The 17,967-nt window shown below is 62.5% G+C and overlaps 10 non-coding genes across 10 annotated transcripts; 3 read left to right on the top strand and 7 right to left on the bottom strand.

Moving 5' to 3' along the window:
* Positions 1-1,023: 1,023 nt before the first annotated feature.
* TRNAM-CAU (transfer RNA methionine (anticodon CAU)) lies at positions 1,024-1,095 on the bottom strand. The gene has a single exon. It is a non-coding gene; the product is annotated as a tRNA-Met (tRNA).
* Positions 1,096-4,282: 3,187 nt separating this feature from the next.
* TRNAM-CAU (transfer RNA methionine (anticodon CAU)) lies at positions 4,283-4,354 on the bottom strand. The gene has a single exon. It is a non-coding gene; the product is annotated as a tRNA-Met (tRNA).
* A 1,553-nt stretch (positions 4,355-5,907) lies between these two features.
* TRNAM-CAU (transfer RNA methionine (anticodon CAU)) lies at positions 5,908-5,979 on the bottom strand. Its single transcript has one exon. It is a non-coding gene; the product is annotated as a tRNA-Met (tRNA).
* Positions 5,980-7,541: 1,562 nt separating this feature from the next.
* Positions 7,542-7,613, bottom strand: TRNAM-CAU (transfer RNA methionine (anticodon CAU)). The gene has a single exon. It is a non-coding gene; the product is annotated as a tRNA-Met (tRNA).
* A 3,187-nt stretch (positions 7,614-10,800) lies between these two features.
* Positions 10,801-10,872, bottom strand: TRNAM-CAU (transfer RNA methionine (anticodon CAU)). The gene has a single exon. It is a non-coding gene; the product is annotated as a tRNA-Met (tRNA).
* A 1,562-nt stretch (positions 10,873-12,434) lies between these two features.
* TRNAM-CAU (transfer RNA methionine (anticodon CAU)) lies at positions 12,435-12,506 on the bottom strand. Its single transcript has one exon. It is a non-coding gene; the product is annotated as a tRNA-Met (tRNA).
* Positions 12,507-14,236: 1,730 nt separating this feature from the next.
* TRNAN-GUU (transfer RNA asparagine (anticodon GUU)) lies at positions 14,237-14,310 on the top strand. The gene has a single exon. It is a non-coding gene; the product is annotated as a tRNA-Asn (tRNA).
* Positions 14,311-15,693: 1,383 nt separating this feature from the next.
* On the bottom strand, positions 15,694-15,765 carry TRNAM-CAU (transfer RNA methionine (anticodon CAU)). Its single transcript has one exon. It is a non-coding gene; the product is annotated as a tRNA-Met (tRNA).
* Positions 15,766-15,870: 105 nt separating this feature from the next.
* On the top strand, positions 15,871-15,944 carry TRNAN-GUU (transfer RNA asparagine (anticodon GUU)). The gene has a single exon. It is a non-coding gene; the product is annotated as a tRNA-Asn (tRNA).
* A 1,551-nt stretch (positions 15,945-17,495) lies between these two features.
* Positions 17,496-17,569, top strand: TRNAN-GUU (transfer RNA asparagine (anticodon GUU)). Its single transcript has one exon. It is a non-coding gene; the product is annotated as a tRNA-Asn (tRNA).
* The last annotated feature ends 398 nt before the right edge of the window (positions 17,570-17,967 follow it).

The following is a 17,967-nucleotide window of genomic DNA, read 5'->3' on the forward strand; positions in this document are numbered from 1 at the left end:
CGGTGTGCCCAGGTCAGGGCCCTCCAGTCCCGGCTCGCTGCCTCCCGGGCTGGCACGGACCGCCCCGCCCCCCAAGAGTCGGTCGAGGGCAGGGAAGTAGGGGCAGGTGGCAGCCCCTGCTGCGGCGCCGCCCCTGGTGGCCATGGCGTACGCCTGCCGCAGCTGTTTTACTTTCAGGTGCTCCCACGGCAGAAGATGCAAAAGGCCCTGGAAGGAAAGCCCTCCTGCTTTTTTACCTCGGGAGGATGTGGGCTACCAACCGAAGCTCTGAGCCAAGGACTGAAGGACCCGTCCAAGCCGTGGCCGTACTCCCGAGACTTGACCGAAGCCAGCTCTCTCTTCCATGACTGCTGCAAGCCTCAACCGAGAACGTGGCGAGTGCTCCCACAATTCCCTCTCCCCCTTTCCATTGAGGATTCTGAAGGACCGTCAGCTGGTGATTTTTGGCTCTGACTGTAAGGGATGAATTGAGCCGGGAACGTAGCTGGTCCTCTTGGGCTGGGCAGAAGCTTTTGATGGGATGAGATGGGTTTTGGTCAGCCGGCGTGTGCCTAAAGAGCGTGGGTGGTGGCGATGCGGGAGAAGCGGCGCGTCGGAGGGAATTGCTCGCGTGTCCTGTTGTTGAGCAGTATGGCGAAGGCAGAAGTTCTCTTTGTGAGGGGTTTGGCGTGCCTCGGAGTAGTAGAGCAAGGCCAGTGTTGATGCTGTGGCAGCTCTCTGTCTAGGTGTTTTGTCTAGGGCTGAATGAAGGCTCTGGGTAGCGTGGTCCAGAAGTGCTTTGTTCCACGAGCGTCTGGAGAGCCTCCCTGGCGCGCTCCCTGAGCGGGTCCCGGCGGCGCTTGTGGGTGGGAAAAGGGCAGGAGGAAGCCCTGTTGCCTGAGGACAGAAGAGGAGGCCTCTGTGCCTCCCACACAGGAAGCGGGGGGCTGCCGAGAGCTTCCCCGCAGGCGGCATCCTGGCCTGGCCTTTAGCTACTTGCAGCCTGGAGTGAAGGCGCGGAGTCAAAAGAGGCCGGCCCACACGTAGCAGAGGATGGTTTCGATCCATCGACCTCTGGGTTATGGGCCCAGCACGCTTCCGCTGCGCCACTCTGCTCCCTTGGGGCTAGACTGCCCGCAATCCACTCTAGCACCTGGGCTGCACTGGCACGGCCAGGCAGAGGAGCAGGCTGCTAGGCAGCGTTTCGGAAAGGCCTTCGAGGTCTCTGTGGCGCAATGGGTCAGCGCGTTCGGCTGTTAACCGAAAGGATGGTGATTCGAGCCCACCCGGGGACGTGGCTACGCTCGGCCTCCTGGCGCTTGCTAGCGGGCTCCCTTTTGCCACCTCCAAGCCATCCCTCTCGGCCTCGGTGAGGTCACCTTGTGGCCGGCAAGGTTCAGGGGCCGTGCCGTGCCACGGGAGCCCGTCTCCCAGCAACCGCGCCGGGGCCTCGGCCTCGGGGCTTAAGCCCCGAGCCCAAGCGCGAAAGCTCCAGCCGGGCAGGTGTCGTTCCCCTCCCGCCTCTACGCCAGCTGAGAGGGAGAAACGCACGAGCCGCGCGGGTTCTTAGCCGCCTCCCTCCTGCGGGCCTGTTTGCTGCGCAGACCTCTGGGCCTGTCTCATGCCTCCCCTGGGAAGCGTGGCCGCGCGAACTGAGCCCCAGTCGCAGCTCCTGAGGTTTCCTGTGCAGCCTTGGACTTGCATGGCTGCCATGGTTTCTCTTTGGAAGGGACTCGGTCCCGCTTGGACAGGCGACTCGCCCGTGTGACTCCAAACGCCATCTTGTGGCTGTCTTTTTCCCCCACAGCCAGAACACCAGGATTCGCCTCCCACGGCAGAAGATGCAAAATGCCCTGGAAGGAAAGCCCTCCTGCTTTTTTACCTCGGGAGGATGTGGGCTACCAACCGAAGCTCTGAGCCAAGGACTGAAGGACCCGTCCAAGCCGTGGCCGTACTCCCGAGACTTGACCGAAGCCAGCTCTCTCTTCCATGACTGCTGCAAGCCTCAACCGAGAACGTGGCGAGTGCTCCCACAATTCCCTCTCCCCCTTTCCATTGAGGATTGTGAAGGACCGTCAGCTGGTGATTTTTGGCTCTGACTGTAAGGGATGAATTGAGCCGGGAACGTAGCTGGTCCTCTTGGGCTGGGCAGAAGCTTTTGATGGGATGAGATGGGTTTTGGTCAGCCGGCGTGTGCCTAAAGAGCGTGGGTGGTGGCGATGCGGGAGAAGCGGCGCGTCGGAGGGAATTGCTCGCGTGTCCTGTTGTTGAGCAGTATGGCGAAGGCAGAAGTTCTCTTTGTGAGGGGTTTGGCGTGCCTCGGAGTAGTAGAGCAAGGCCAGTGTTGATGCTGTGGCAGCTCTTTGTCTAGGCGTTTTGTCTAGGCCTGAATGAAGGCTCTGGGTAGCGTGGTCCAGAAGTGCTTTGTTCCACGAGCGTCTGGAGAGCCTCCCTGGCGCGCTCCCTGAGCGGGTCCCGGCGGCCCATGTGGGTGGGAAAAGGGCAGGAGGAAGCCCTGTTGCCTGAGGACAGAAGAGGAGGCCTCCGTGCCTCCCACACAGGAAGCGGGGGGCTGCCGAGAGCTTCCCCGCAGGCGGCATCCTGGCCTGGCCTTTAGCTACTTGCAGCCTGGAGTGAAGGCGCGGAGTCAAAAGAGGCCGGCCCACACGTAGCAGAGGACGGTTTCGATCCATCGACCTCTGGGTTATGGGCCCAGCACACTTCCGCTGCGCCACTCTGCTCCCTTGGGGCTAGACTGCCCGCAATCCACTCTAGCACCTGGGCTGCACTGGCACGGCCAGGCAGAGGAGCAGGCTGCTAGGCAGCGTTTCGGAAAGCCCTTCGAGGTCTCTGTGGCGCAATGGGTCAGCGCGTTCGGCTGTTAACCGAAAGGATGGTGATTCGAGCCCACCCGGGGACGTGGCTACGCTCGGCCTCCTGGCGCTTGCTAGCGGGCTCCCTTTTGCCACCTCCAAGCCATCCCTCTCGGCCTCGGTGAGGTCACCTTGTGGCCGGCAAGGTTCAGGGGCCGTGCCGTGCCACGGGAACCCGTCTCCCAGCAACCGCGCCGGGGCCTCGGCCTCGGGGCTTAAGCCCCGAGCCCAAGCGCGAAAGCTCCAGCCGGGCAGGTGTCGTTCCCCTCCCGCCTCTACGCCAGCTGAGAGGGAGAAACGCACGAGCCGCGCGGGTTCTTAGCCGCCTCCCTCCTGCGGGCCTGTTTGCTGCGCAGACCTCTGGGCCTGTCTCATGCCTCCCCTGGGAAGCGTGGCCGCGCGAACTGAGCCCCAGTCGCAGCTCCTGAGGTTTCCTGTGCAGCCTTGGACTTGCATGGCTGCCATGGTTTCTCTTTGGAAGGGACTCGGTCCCGCTTGGACAGGCGACTCGCCCGTGTGACTCCAAACGCCATCTTGTGGCTGTCTTTTTCCCCCACAGCCAGAACACCAGGATTCGCCTCCCACGGCAGAAGATGCAAAAGGCCCTGGAAGGAAAGCCCTCCTGCTTTTTTACCTCGGGAGGATGTGGGCTACCAACCGAAGCTCTGAGCCAAGGACTGAAGGACCCGTCCAAGCCGTGGCCGTACTCCCGAGACTTGACCGAAGCCAGCTCTCTCTTCCATGACTGCTGCAAGCCTCAACCGAGAACGTGGCGAGTGCTGCCCGTGCTCCCACAATTCCCTCTCCCCCTTTCCATTGAGGATTCTGAAGGACCGTCAGCTGGTGATTTTTGGCTCTGACTGTAAGGGATGAATTGAGCCGGGAACGTAGCTGGTCCTCTTGGGCTGGGCAGAAGCTTTTGATGGGATGAGATGGGTTTTGGTCAGCCGGCGTGTGCCTAAAGAGCGTGGGTGGTGGCGATGCGGGAGAAGCGGCGCGTCGGAGGGAATTGCTCGCGTGTCCTGTTGTTGAGCAGTATGGCGAAGGCAGAAGTTCTCTTTGTGAGGGGTTTGGCGTGCCTGGGAGTAGTAGAGCAAGGCCAGTGTTGATGCTGTGGCAGCTCTTTGTCTAGGCGTTTTGTCTAGGCCTGAATGAAGGCTCTGGGTATCGTGGTCCAGAAGTGCTTTGTTCCACGAGCGTCTGGAGAGCCTCCCTGGCGCGCTCCCTGAGCGGGTCCCGGCGGCCCTTGTGGGTGGGAAAAGGGCAGGAGGAAGCCCTGTTGCCTGAGGACAGAAGAGGAGGCCTCCGTGCCTCCCACACAGGAAGCGGGGGGCTGCCGAGAGCTTCCCCGCAGGCGGCATCCTGGCCTGGCCTTTAGCTACTTGCAGCCTGGAGTGAAGGCGCGGAGTCAAAAGAGGCCGGCCCACACGTAGCAGAGGACGGTTTCGATCCATCGACCTCTGGGTTATGGGCCCAGCACGCTTCCGCTGCGCCACTCTGCTCCCTTGGGGCTAGACTGCCCGCAATCCACTCTAGCACCTGGGCTGCACTGGCACGGCCAGGCAGAGGAGCAGGCTGCTAGGCAGCGTTTCGGAAAGCCCTTCGAGGTCTCTGTGGCGCAATGGGTCAGCGCGTTCGGCTGTTAACCGAAAGGATGGTGATTCGAGCCCACCCGGGGACGTGGCTACGCTCGGCCTCCTGGCGCTTGCTAGCGGGCTCCCTTTTGCCACCTCCAAGCCATCCCTCTCGGCCTCGGTGAGGTCACCTTGTGGCCGGCAAGGTTCAGGGGCCGTGCCGTGCCACGGGAGCCCGTCTCCCAGCAACCGCGCCGGGGCCTCGGCCTCGGGGCTTAAGCCCCGAGCCCAAGCGCGAAAGCTCCAGCCGGGCAGGTGTCGTTCCCCTCCCGCCTCTACGCCAGCTGAGAGGGAGAAACGCACGAGCCGCGCGGGTTCTTAGCCGCCTCCCTCCTGCGGGCCTGTTTGCTGCGCAGACCTCTGGGCCTGTCTCATGCCTCCCCTGGGAAGCGTGGCCGCGCGAACTGAGCCCCAGTCGCAGCTCCTGAGGTTTCCTGTGCAGCCTTGGACTTGCATGGCTGCCATGGTTTCTCTTTGGAAGGGACTCGGTCCCGCTTGGACAGGCGACTCGCCCGTGTGACTCCAAACGCCATCTTGTGGCTGTCTTTTTCCCCCACAGCCAGAACACCAGGATTCGCCTCCCACGGCAGAAGATGCAAAATGCCCTGGAAGGAAAGCCCTCCTGCTTTTTTACCTCGGGAGGATGTGGGCTACCAACCGAAGCTCTGAGCCAAGGACTGAAGGACCCGTCCAAGCCGTGGCCGTACTCCCGAGACTTGACCGAAGCCAGCTCTCTCTTCCATGACTGCTGCAAGCCTCAACCGAGAACGTGGCGAGTGCTCCCACAATTCCCTCTCCCCCTTTCCATTGAGGATTGTGAAGGACCGTCAGCTGGTGATTTTTGGCTCTGACTGTAAGGGATGAATTGAGCCGGGAACGTAGCTGGTCCTCTTGGGCTGGGCAGAAGCTTTTGATGGGATGAGATGGGTTTTGGTCAGCCGGCGTGTGCCTAAAGAGCGTGGGTGGTGGCGATGCGGGAGAAGCGGCGCGTCGGAGGGAATTGCTCGCGTGTCCTGTTGTTGAGCAGTATGGCGAAGGCAGAAGTTCTCTTTGTGAGGGGTTTGGCGTGCCTCGGAGTAGTAGAGCAAGGCCAGTGTTGATGCTGTGGCAGCTCTTTGTCTAGGCGTTTTGTCTAGGCCTGAATGAAGGCTCTGGGTAGCGTGGTCCAGAAGTGCTTTGTTCCACGAGCGTCTGGAGAGCCTCCCTGGCGCGCTCCCTGAGCGGGTCCCGGCGGCCCATGTGGGTGGGAAAAGGGCAGGAGGAAGCCCTGTTGCCTGAGGACAGAAGAGGAGGCCTCCGTGCCTCCCACACAGGAAGCGGGGGGCTGCCGAGAGCTTCCCCGCAGGCGGCATCCTGGCCTGGCCTTTAGCTACTTGCAGCCTGGAGTGAAGGCGCGGAGTCAAAAGAGGCCGGCCCACACGTAGCAGAGGACGGTTTCGATCCATCGACCTCTGGGTTATGGGCCCAGCACGCTTCCGCTGCGCCACTCTGCTCCCTTGGGGCTAGACTGCCCGCAATCCACTCTAGCACCTGGGCTGCACTGGCACGGCCAGGCAGAGGAGCAGGCTGCTAGGCAGCGTTTCGGAAAGCCCTTCGAGGTCTCTGTGGCGCAATGGGTCAGCGCGTTCGGCTGTTAACCGAAAGGATGGTGATTCGAGCCCACCCGGGGACGTGGCTACGCTCGGCCTCCTGGCGCTTGCTAGCGGGCTCCCTTTTGCCACCTCCAAGCCATCCCTCTCGGCCTCGGTGAGGTCACCTTGTGGCCGGCAAGGTTCAGGGGCCGTGCCGTGCCACGGGAACCCGTCTCCCAGCAACCGCGCCGGGGCCTCGGCCTCGGGGCTTAAGCCCCGAGCCCAAGCGCAAAAGCTCCAGCCGGGCAGGTGTCGTTCCCCTCCCGCCTCTACGCCAGCTGAGAGGGAGAAACGCACGAGCCGCGCGGGTTCTTAGCCGCCTCCCTCCTGCGGGCCTGTTTGCTGCGCAGACCTCTGGGCCTGTCTCATGCCTCCCCTGGGAAGCGTGGCCGCGCGAACTGAGCCCCAGTCGCAGCTCCTGAGGTTTCCTGTGCAGCCTTGGACTTGCATGGCTGCCATGGTTTCTCTTTGGAAGGGACTCGGTCCCGCTTGGACAGGCGACTCGCCCGTGTGACTCCAAACGCCATCTTGTGGCTGTCTTTTTCCCCCACAGCCAGAACACCAGGATTCGCCTCCCACGGCAGAAGATGCAAAAGGCCCTGGAAGGAAAGCCCTCCTGCTTTTTTACCTCGGGAGGATGTGGGCTACCAACCGAAGCTCTGAGCCAAGGACTGAAGGACCCGTCCAAGCCGTGGCCGTACTCCCGAGACTTGACCGAAGCCAGCTCTCTCTTCCATGACTGCTGCAAGCCTCAACCGAGAACGTGGCGAGTGCTGCCCGTGCTCCCACAATTCCCTCTCCCCCTTTCCATTGAGGATTCTGAAGGACCGTCAGCTGGTGATTTTTGGCTCTGACTGTAAGGGATGAATTGAGCCGGGAACGTAGCTGGTCCTCTTGGGCTGGGCAGAAGCTTTTGATGGGATGAGATGGGTTTTGGTCAGCCGGCGTGTGCCTAAAGAGCGTGGGTGGTGGCGATGCGGGAGAAGCGGCGCGTCGGAGGGAATTGCTCGCGTGTCCTGTTGTTGAGCAGTATGGCGAAGGCAGAAGTTCTCTTTGTGAGGGGTTTGGCGTGCCTGGGAGTAGTAGAGCAAGGCCAGTGTTGATGCTGTGGCAGCTCTTTGTCTAGGCGTTTTGTCTAGGCCTGAATGAAGGCTCTGGGTATCGTGGTCCAGAAGTGCTTTGTTCCACGAGCGTCTGGAGAGCCTCCCTGGCGCGCTCCCTGAGCGGGTCCCGGCGGCCCATGTGGGTGGGAAAAGGGCAGGAGGAAGCCCTGTTGCCTGAGGACAGAAGAGGAGGCCTCCGTGCCTCCCACACAGGAAGCGGGGGGCTGCCGAGAGCTTCCCCGCAGGCGGCATCCTGGCCTGGCCTTTAGCTACTTGCAGCCTGGAGTGAAGGCGCGGAGTCAAAAGAGGCCGGCCCACACGTAGCAGAGGACGGTTTCGATCCATCGACCTCTGGGTTATGGGCCCAGCACGCTTCCGCTGCGCCACTCTGCTCCCTTGGGGCTAGACTGCCCGCAATCCACTCTAGCACCTGGGCTGCACTGGCACGGCCAGGCAGAGGAGCAGGCTGCTAGGCAGCGTTTCGGAAAGCCCTTCGAGGTCTCTGTGGCGCAATGGGTCAGCGCGTTCGGCTGTTAACCGAAAGGATGGTGATTCGAGCCCACCCGGGGACGTGGCTACGCTCGGCCTCCTGGCGCTTGCTAGCGGGCTCCCTTTTGCCACCTCCAAGCCATCCCTCTCGGCCTCGGTGAGGTCACCTTGTGGCCGGCAAGGTTCAGGGGCCGTGCCGTGCCACAGGAGCCCGTCTCCCAGCAACCGCGCCGGGGCCTCGGCCTCGGGGCTTAAGCCCCGAGCCCAAGCGCGAAAGCTCCAGCCGGGCAGGTGTCGTTCCCCTCCCGCCTCTACGCCAGCTGAGAGGGAGAAACGCACGAGCCGCGCGGGTTCTTAGCCGCCTCCCTCCTGCGGGCCTGTTTGCTGCGCAGACCTCTGGGCCTGTCTCATGCCTCCCCTGGGAAGCGTGGCCGCGCGAACTGAGCCCCAGTCGCAGCTCCCGAGGTTTCCTGTGCAGCCTTGGACTTGCATGGCTGCCATGGTTTCTCTTTGGAAGGGACTCGGTCCCGCTTGGACAGGCGACTCGCCCGTGTGACTCCAAACGCCATCTTGTGGCTGTCTTTTTCCCCCACAGCCAGAACACCAGGATTCGCCTCCCACGGCAGAAGATGCAAAAGGCCCTGGAAGGAAAGCCCTCCTGCTTTTTTACCTCGGGAGGATGTGGGCTACCAACCGAAGCTCTGAGCCAAGGACTGAAGGACCCGTCCAAGCCGTGGCCGTACTCCCGAGACTTGACCGAAGCCAGCTCTCTCTTCCATGACTGCTGCAAGCCTCAACCGAGAACGTGGCGAGTGCTGCCCGTGCTCCCACAATTCCCTCTCCCCCTTTCCATTGAGGATTCTGAAGGACCGTCAGCTGGTGATTTTTGGCTCTGACTGTAAGGGATGAATTGAGCCGGGAACGTAGCTGGTCCTCTTGGGCTGGGCAGAAGCTTTTGATGGGATGAGATGGGTTTTGGTCAGCCGGCGTGTGCCTAAAGAGCGTGGGTGGTGGCGATGCGGGAGAAGCGGCGCGTCGGAGGGAATTGCTCGCGTGTCCTGTTGTTGAGCAGTATGGCGAAGGCAGAAGTTCTCTTTGTGAGGGGTTTGGCGTGCCTGGGAGTAGTAGAGCAAGGCCAGTGTTGATGCTGTGGCAGCTCTTTGTCTAGGCGTTTTGTCTAGGCCTGAATGAAGGCTCTGGGTATCGTGGTCCAGAAGTGCTTTGTTCCACGAGCGTCTGGAGAGCCTCCCTGGAGCGCTCCCTGAGCGGGTCCCGGCGGCCCATGTGGGTGGGAAAAGGGCAGGAGGAAGCCCTGTTGCCTGAGGACAGAAGAGGAGGCCTCCGTGCCTCCCACACAGGAAGCGGGGGGCTGCCGAGAGCTTCCCCGCAGGCGGCATCCTGGCCTGGCCTTTAGCTACTTGCAGCCTGGAGTGAAGGCGCGGAGTCAAAAGAGGCCGGCCCACACGTAGCAGAGGATGGTTTCGATCCATCAACCTCTGGGTTATGGGCCCAGCACGCTTCCGCTGCGCCACTCTGCTCCCTTGGGGCTAGACTGCCCGCAATCCACTCTAGCACCTGGGCTGCACTGGCACGGCCAGGCAGAGGAGCAGGCTGCTAGGCAGCGTTTCGGAAAGCCCTTCGAGGTCTCTGTGGCGCAATGGGTCAGCGCGTTCGGCTGTTAACCGAAAGGATGGTGATTCGAGCCCACCCGGGGACGTGGCTACGCTCGGCCTCCTGGCGCTTGCTAGCGGGCTCCCTTTTGCCACCTCCAAGCCATCCCTCTCGGCCTCGGTGAGGTCACCTTGTGGCCGGCAAGGTTCAGGGGCCGTGCCGTGCCACGGGAGCCCGTCTCCCAGCAACCGCGCCGGGGCCTCGGCCTCGGGGCTTAAGCCCCGAGCCCAAGCGCAAAAGCTCCAGCCGGGCAGGTGTCGTTCCCCTCCCGCCTCTACGCCAGCTGAGAGGGAGAAACGCACGAGCCGCGCGGGTTCTTAGCCGCCTCTCTCCTGCGGGCCTGTTTGCTGCGCAGACCTCTGGGCCTGTCTCATGCCTCCCCTGGGAAGCGTGGCCGCGCGAACTGAGCCCCAGTCGCAGCTCCTGAGGTTTCCTGTGCAGCCTTGGACTTGCATGGCTGCCATGGTTTCTCTTTGGAAGGGACTCGGTCCCGCTTGGACAGGCGACTCGCCCGTGTGACTCCAAACGCCATCTTGTGGCTGTCTTTTTCCCCCACAGCCAGAACACCGGGATTCGCCTCCCACGGCAGAAGATGCAAAAGGCCCTGGAAGGAAAGCCCTCCTGCTTTTTTACCTCGGGAGGATGTGGGCTACCAACCGAAGCTCTGAGCCAAGGACTGAAGGACCCGTCCAAGCCGTGGCCGTACTCCCGAGACTTGACCGAAGCCAGCTCTCTCTTCCATGACTGCTGCAAGCCTCAACCGAGAACGTGGCGAGTGCTCCCACAATTCCCTCTCCCCCTTTCCATTGAGGATTCTGAAGGACCGTCAGCTGGTGATTTTTGGCTCTGACTGTAAGGGATGAATTGAGCCGGGAACGTAGCTGGTCCTCTTGGGCTGGGCAGAAGCTTTTGATGGGATGAGATGGGTTTTGGTCAGCCGGCGTGTGCCTAAAGAGCGTGGGTGGTGGCGATGCGGGAGAAGCGGCGCGTCGGAGGGAATTGCTCGCGTGTCCTGTTGTTGAGCAGTATGGCGAAGGCAGAAGTTCTCTTTGTGAGGGGTTTGGCGTGCCTCGGAGTAGTAGAGCAAGGCCAGTGTTGATGCTGTGGCAGCTCTTTGTCTAGGCGTTTTGTCTAGGCCTGAATGAAGGCTCTGGGTAGCGTGGTCCAGAAGTGCTTTGTTCCACGAGCGTCTGGAGAGCCTCCCTGGCGCGCTCCCTGAGCGGGTCCCGGCGGCCCATGTGGGTGGGAAAAGGGCAGGAGGAAGCCCTGTTGCCTGAGGACAGAAGAGGAGGCCTCCGTGCCTCCCACACAGGAAGCGGGGGGCTGCCGAGAGCTTCCCCGCAGGCGGCATCCTGGCCTGGCCTTTAGCTACTTGCAGCCTGGAGTGAAGGCGCGGAGTCAAAAGAGGCCGGCCCACACGTAGCAGAGGATGGTTTCGATCCATCGACCTCTGGGTTATGGGCCCAGCACGCTTCCGCTGCGCCACTCTGCTCCCTTGGGGCTAGACTGCCCGCAATCCACTCTAGCACCTGGGCTGCACTGGCACGGCCAGGCAGAGGAGCAGGCTGCTAGGCAGCGTTTCGGAAAGGCCTTCGAGGTCTCTGTGGCGCAATGGGTCAGCGCGTTCGGCTGTTAACCGAAAGGATGGTGATTCGAGCCCACCCGGGGACGTGGCTACGCTCGGCCTCCTGGCGCTTGCTAGCGGGCTCCCTTTTGCCACCTCCAAGCCATCCCTCTCGGCCTCGGTGAGGTCACCTTGTGGCCGGCAAGGTTCAGGGGCCGTGCCGTGCCACGGGAGCCCGTCTCCCAGCAACCGCGCCGGGGCCTCGGCCTCGGGGCTTAAGCCCCGAGCCCAAGCGCGAAAGCTCCAGCCGGGCAGGTGTCGTTCCCCTCCCGCCTCTACGCCAGCTGAGAGGGAGAAACGCACGAGCCGCGCGGGTTCTTAGCCGCCTCCCTCCTGCGGGCCTGTTTGCTGCGCAGACCTCTGGGCCTGTCTCATGCCTCCCCTGGGAAGCGTGGCCGCGCGAACTGAGCCCCAGTCGCAGCTCCCGAGGTTTCCTGTGCAGCCTTGGACTTGCATGGCTGCCATGGTTTCTCTTTGGAAGGGACTCGGTCCCGCTTGGACAGGCGACTCGCCCGTGTGACTCCAAAGGCCATCTTGTGGCTGTCTTTTTCCCCCACAGCCAGAACACCAGGATTCGCCTCCCACGGCAGAAGATGCAAAAGGCCCTGGAAGGAAAGCCCTCCTGCTTTTTTACCTCGGGAGGATGTGGGCTACCAACCGAAGCTCTGAGCCAAGGACTGAAGGACCCGTCCAAGCCGTGGCCGTACTCCCGAGACTTGACCGAAGCCAGCTCTCTCTTCCATGACTGCTGCAAGCCTCAACCGAGAACGTGGCGAGTGCTGCCCGTGCTCCCACAATTCCCTCTCCCCCTTTCCATTGAGGATTCTGAAGGACCGTCAGCTGGTGATTTTTGGCTCTGACTGTAAGGGATGAATTGAGCCGGGAACGTAGCTGGTCCTCTTGGGCTGGGCAGAAGCTTTTGATGGGATGAGATGGGTTTTGGTCAGCCGGCGTGTGCCTAAAGAGCGTGGGTGGTGGCGATGCGGGAGAAGCGGCGCGTCGGAGGGAATTGCTCGCGTGTCCTGTTGTTGAGCAGTATGGCGAAGGCAGAAGTTCTCTTTGTGAGGGGTTTGGCGTGCCTGGGAGTAGTAGAGCAAGGCCAGTGTTGATGCTGTGGCAGCTCTCTGTCTAGGCGTTTTGTCTAGGCCTGAATGAAGGCTCTGGGTATCGTGGTCCAGAAGTGCTTTGTTCCACGAGCGTCTGGAGAGCCTCCCTGGCGCGCTCCCTGAGCGGGTCCCGGCGGCCCATGTGGGTGGGAAAAGGGCAGGAGGAAGCCCTGTTGCCTGAGGACAGAAGAGGAGGCCTCCGTGCCTCCCACACAGGAAGCGGGGGGCTGCCGAGAGCTTCCCCGCAGGCGGCATCCTGGCCTGGCCTTTAGCTACTTGCAGCCTGGAGTGAAGGCGCGGAGTCAAAAGAGGCCGGCCCACACGTAGCAGAGGATGGTTTCGATCCATCGACCTCTGGGTTATGGGCCCAGCACGCTTCCGCTGCGCCACTCTGCTCCCTTGGGGCTAGACTGCCCGCAATCCACTCTAGCACCTGGGCTGCACTGGCACGGCCAGGCAGAGGAGCAGGCTGCTAGGCAGCGTTTCGGAAAGCCCTTCGAGGTCTCTGTGGCGCAATGGGTCAGCGCGTTCGGCTGTTAACCGAAAGGATGGTGATTCGAGCCCACCCGGGGACGTGGCTACGCTCGGCCTCCTGGCGCTTGCTAGCGGGCTCCCTTTTGCCACCTCCAAGCCATCCCTCTCGGCCTCGGTGAGGTCACCTTGTGGCCGGCAAGGTTCAGGGGCCGTGCCGTGCCACGGGAGCCCGTCTCCCAGCAACCGCGCCGGGGCCTCGGCCTCGGGGCTTAAGCCCCGAGCCCAAGCGCGAAAGCTCCAGCCGGGCAGGTGTCGTTCCCCTCCCGCCTCTACGCCAGCTGAGAGGGAGAAACGCACGAGCCGCGCGGGTTCTTAGCCGCCTCCCTCCTGCGGGCCTGTTTGCTGCGCAGACCTCTGGGCCTGTCTCATGCCTCCCCTGGGAAGCGTGGCCGCGCGAACTGAGCCCCAGTCGCAGCTCCTGAGGTTTCCTGTGCAGCCTTGGACTTGCATGGCTGCCATGGTTTCTCTTTGGAAGGGACTCGGTCCCGCTTGGACAGGCGACTCGCCCGTGTGACTCCAAAGGCCATCTTGTGGCTGTCTTTTTCCCCCACAGCCAGAACACCAGGATTCGCCTCCCACGGCAGAAGATGCAAAAGGCCCTGGAAGGAAAGCCCTCCTGCTTTTTTACCTCGGGAGGATGTGGGCTACCAACCGAAGCTCTGAGCCAAGGACTGAAGGACCCGTCCAAGCCGTGGCCGTACTCCCGAGACTTGACCGAAGCCAGCTCTCTCTTCCATGACTGCTGCAAGCCTCAACCGAGAACGTGGCGAGTGCTCCCACAATTCCCTCTCCCCCTTTCCATTGAGGATTGTGAAGGACCGTCAGCTGGTGATTTTTGGCTCTGACTGTAAGGGATGAATTGAGCCGGGAACGTAGCTGGTCCTCTTGGGCTGGGCAGAAGCTTTTGATGGGATGAGATGGGTTTTGGTCAGCCGGCGTGTGCCTAAAGAGCGTGGGTGGTGGCGATGCGGGAGAAGCGGCGCGTCGGAGGGAATTGCTCGCGTGTCCTGTTGTTGAGCAGTATGGCGAAGGCAGAAGTTCTCTTTGTGAGGGGTTTGGCGTGCCTCGGAGTAGTAGAGCAAGGCCAGTGTTGATGCTGTGGCAGCTCTCTGTCTAGGCGTTTTGTCTAGGCCTGAATGAAGGCTCTGGGTAGCGTGGTCCAGAAGTGCTTTGTTCCACGAGCGTCTGGAGAGCCTCCCTGGCGCGCTCCCTGAGCGGGTCCCGGTGGCCCTTGTGGGTGGGAAAAGGGCAGGAGGAAGCCCTGTTGCCTGAGGACAGAAGAGGAGGCCTCCGTGCCTCCCACACAGGAAGCGGGGGGCTGCCGAGAGCTTCCCCGCAGGCGGCATCCTGGCCTGGCCTTTAGCTACTTGCAGCCTGGAGTGAAGGCGCGGAGTCAAAAGAGGCCGGCCCACACGTAGCAGCGGATGGTTTCGATCCATCGACCTCTGGGTTATGGGCCCAGCACGCTTCCGCTGCGCCACTCTGCTCCCTTGGGGCTAGACTGCCCGCAATCCACTCTAGCACCTGGGCTGCACTGGCACGGCCAGGCAGAGGAGCAGGCTGCTAGGCAGCGTTTCGGAAAGCCCTTCGAGGTCTCTGTGGCGCAATGGGTCAGCGCGTTCGGCTGTTAACCGAAAGGATGGTGGTTCGAGCCCACCCGGGGACGTGGCTACGCTCGGCCTCCTGGCGCTTGCTAGCGGGCTCCCTTTTGCCACCTCCAAGCCATCCCTCTCGGCCTCGGTGAGGTCACCTTGTGGCCGGCAAGGTTCAGGGGCCGTGCCGTGCCACGGGAACCCGTCTCCCAGCAACCGCGCCGGGGCCTCGGCCTCGGGGCTTAAGCCCCGAGCCCAAGCGCGAAAGCTCCAGCCGGGCAGGTGTCGTTCCCCTCCCGCCTCTACGCCAGCTGAGAGGGAGAAACGCACGAGCCGCGCGGGTTCTTAGCCGCCTCCCTCCTGCGGGCCTGTTTGCTGCGCAGACCTCTGGGCCTGTCTCATGCCTCCCCTGGGAAGCGTGGCCGCGCGAACTGAGCCCCAGTCGCAGCTCCTGAGGTTTCCTGTGCAGCCTTGGACTTGCATGGCTGCCATGGTTTCTCTTTGGAAGGGACTCGGTCCCGCTTGGACAGGCGACTCGCCCGTGTGACTCCAAACGCCATCTTGTGGCTGTCTTTTTCCCCCACAGCCAGAACACCAGGATTCGCCTCCCACGGCAGAAGATGCAAAAGGCCCTGGAAGGAAAGCCCTCCTGCTTTTTTACCTCGGGAGGATGTGGGCTACCAACCGAAGCTCTGAGCCAAGGACTGAAGGACCCGTCCAAGCCGTGGCCGTACTCCCGAGACTTGACCGAAGCCAGCTCTCTCTTCCATGACTGCTGCAAGCCTCAACCGAGAACGTGGCGAGTGCTGCCCGTGCTCCCACAATTCCCTCTCCCCCTTTCCATTGAGGATTCTGAAGGACCGTCAGCTGGTGATTTTTGGCTCTGACTGTAAGGGATGAATTGAGCCGGGAACGTAGCTGGTCCTCTTGGGCTGGGCAGAAGCTTTTGATGGGATGAGATGGGTTTTGGTCAGCCGGCGTGTGCCTAAAGAGCGTGGGTGGTGGCGATGCGGGAGAAGCGGCGCGTCGGAGGGAATTGCTCGCGTGTCCTGTTGTTGAGCAGTATGGCGAAGGCAGAAGTTCTCTTTGTGAGGGGTTTGGCGTGCCTGGGAGTAGTAGAGCAAGGCCAGTGTTGATGCTGTGGCAGCTCTCTGTCTAGGCGTTTTGTCTAGGCCTGAATGAAGGCTCTGGGTAGCGTGGTCCAGAAGTGCTTTGTTCCACGAGCGTCTGGAGAGCCTCCCTGGCGCGCTCCCTGAGCGGGTCCCGGCGGCCCTTGTGGGTGGGAAAAGGGCAGGAGGAAGCCCTGTTGCCTGAGGACAGAAGAGGAGGCCTCCGTGCCTCCCACACAGGAAGCGGGGGGCTGCCGAGAGCTTCCCCGCAGGCAGCATCCTGGCCTGGCCTTTAGCTACTTGCAGCCTGGAGTGAAGGCGCGGAGTCAAAAGAGGCCGGCCCACACGTAGCAGAGGATGGTTTCGATCCATCGACCTCTGGGTTATGGGCCCAGCACGCTTCCGCTGCGCCACTCTGCTCCCTTGGGGCTAGACTGCCCGCAATCCACTCTAGCACCTGGGCTGCACTGGCACGGCCAGGCAGAGGAGCAGGCTGCTAGGCAGCGTTTCGGAAAGCCCTTCGAGGTCTCTGTGGCGCAATGGGTCAGCGCGTTCGGCTGTTAACCGAAAGGATGGTGGTTCGAGCCCACCCGGGGACGTGGCTACGCTCGGCCTCCTGGCGCTTGCTAGCGGGCTCCCTTTTGCCACCTCCAAGCCATCCCTCTCGGCCTCGGTGAGGTCACCTTGTGGCCGGCAAGGTTCAGGGGCCGTGCCGTGCCACAGGAGCCCGTCTCCCAGCAACCGCGCCGGGGCCTCGGCCTCGGGGCTTAAGCCCCGAGCCCAAGCGCGAAAGCTCCAGCCGGGCAGGTGTCGTTCCCCTCCCGCCTCTACGCCAGCTGAGAGGGAGAAACGCACGAGCCGCGCGGGTTCTTAGCCGCCTCCCTCCTGCGGGCCTGTTTGCTGCGCAGACCTCTGGGCCTGTCTCATGCCTCCCCTGGGAAGCGTGGCCGCGCGAACTGAGCCCCAGTCGCAGCTCCTGAGGTTTCCTGTGCAGCCTTGGACTTGCATGGCTGCCATGGTTTCTCTTTGGAAGGGACTCGGTCCCGCTTGGACAGGCGACTCGCCCGTGTGACTCCAAAGGCCATCTTGTGGCTGTCTTTTTCCCCCACAGCCAGAACACCAGGATTCGCCTCCCACGGCAGAAGATGCAAAAGGCCCTGGAAGGAAAGCCCTCCTGCTTTTTTACCTCGGGAGGATGTGGGCTACCAACCGAAGCTCTGAGCCAAGGACTGAAGGACCCGTCCAAGCCGTGGCCGTACTCCCGAGACTTGACCGAAGCCAGCTCTCTCTTCCATGACTGCTGCAAGCCTCAACCGAGAACGTGGCGAGTGCTCCCACAATTCCCTCTCCCCCTTTCCATTGAGGATTGTGAAGGACCGTCAGCTGGTGATTTTTGGCTCTGACTGTAAGGGATGAATTGAGCCGGGAACGTAGCTGGTCCTCTTGGGCTGGGCAGAAGCTTTTGATGGGATGAGATGGGTTTTGGTCAGCCGGCGTGTGCCTAAAGAGCGTGGGTGGTGGCGATGCGGGAGAAGCGGCGCGTCGGAGGGAATTGCTCGCGTGTCCTGTTGTTGAGCAGTATGGCGAAGGCAGAAGTTCTCTTTGTGAGGGGTTTGGCGTGCCTCGGAGTAGTAGAGCAAGGCCAGTGTTGATGCTGTGGCAGCTCTCTGTCTAGGCGTTTTGTCTAGGCCTGAATGAAGGCTCTGGGTAGCGTGGTCCAGAAGTGCTTTGTTCCACGAGCGTCTGGAGAGCCTCCCTGGCGCGCTCCCTGAGCGGGTCCCGGTGGCCCTTGTGGGTGGGAAAAGGGCAGGAGGAAGCCCTGTTGCCTGAGGACAGAAGAGGAGGCCTCCGTGCCTCCCACACAGGAAGCGGGGGGCTGCCGAGAGCTTCCCCGCAGGCGGCATCCTGGCCTGGCCTTTAGCTACTTGCAGCCTGGAGTGAAGGCGCGGAGTCAAAAGAGGCCGGCCCACACGTAGCAGCGGATGGTTTCGATCCATCGACCTCTGGGTTATGGGCCCAGCACGCTTCCGCTGCGCCACTCTGCTCCCTTGGGGCTAGACTGCCCGCAATCCACTCTAGCACCTGGGCTGCACTGGCACGGCCAGGCAGAGGAGCAGGCTGCTAGGCAGCGTTTCGGAAAGCCCTTCGAGGTCTCTGTGGCGCAATGGGTCAGCGCGTTCGGCTGTTAACCGAAAGGATGGTGGTTCGAGCCCACCCGGGGACGTGGCTACGCTCGGCCTCCTGGCGCTTGCTAGCGGGCTCCCTTTTGCCACCTCCAAGCCATCCCTCTCGGCCTCGGTGAGGTCACCTTGTGGCCGGCAAGGTTCAGGGGCCGTGCCGTGCCACGGGAACCCGTCTCCCAGCAACCGCGCCGGGGCCTCGGCCTCGGGGCTTAAGCCCCGAGCCCAAGCGCGAAAGCTCCAGCCGGGCAGGTGTCGTTCCCCTCCCGCCTCTACGCCAGCTGAGAGGGAGAAACGCACGAGCCGCGCGGGTTCTTAGCCGCCTCCCTCCTGCGGGCCTGTTTGCTGCGCAGACCTCTGGGCCTGTCTCATGCCTCCCCTGGGAAGCGTGGCCGCGCGAACTGAGCCCCAGTCGCAGCTCCTGAGGTTTCCTGTGCAGCCT

The sequence above is a fragment of the Pelodiscus sinensis genome, chromosome 26 (assembly GCF_052426305.1).
Source record: "Pelodiscus sinensis isolate ZL-2025 chromosome 26, ASM5242630v1, whole genome shotgun sequence".
NCBI lineage: Eukaryota > Metazoa > Chordata > Testudines > Trionychidae > Pelodiscus > Pelodiscus sinensis.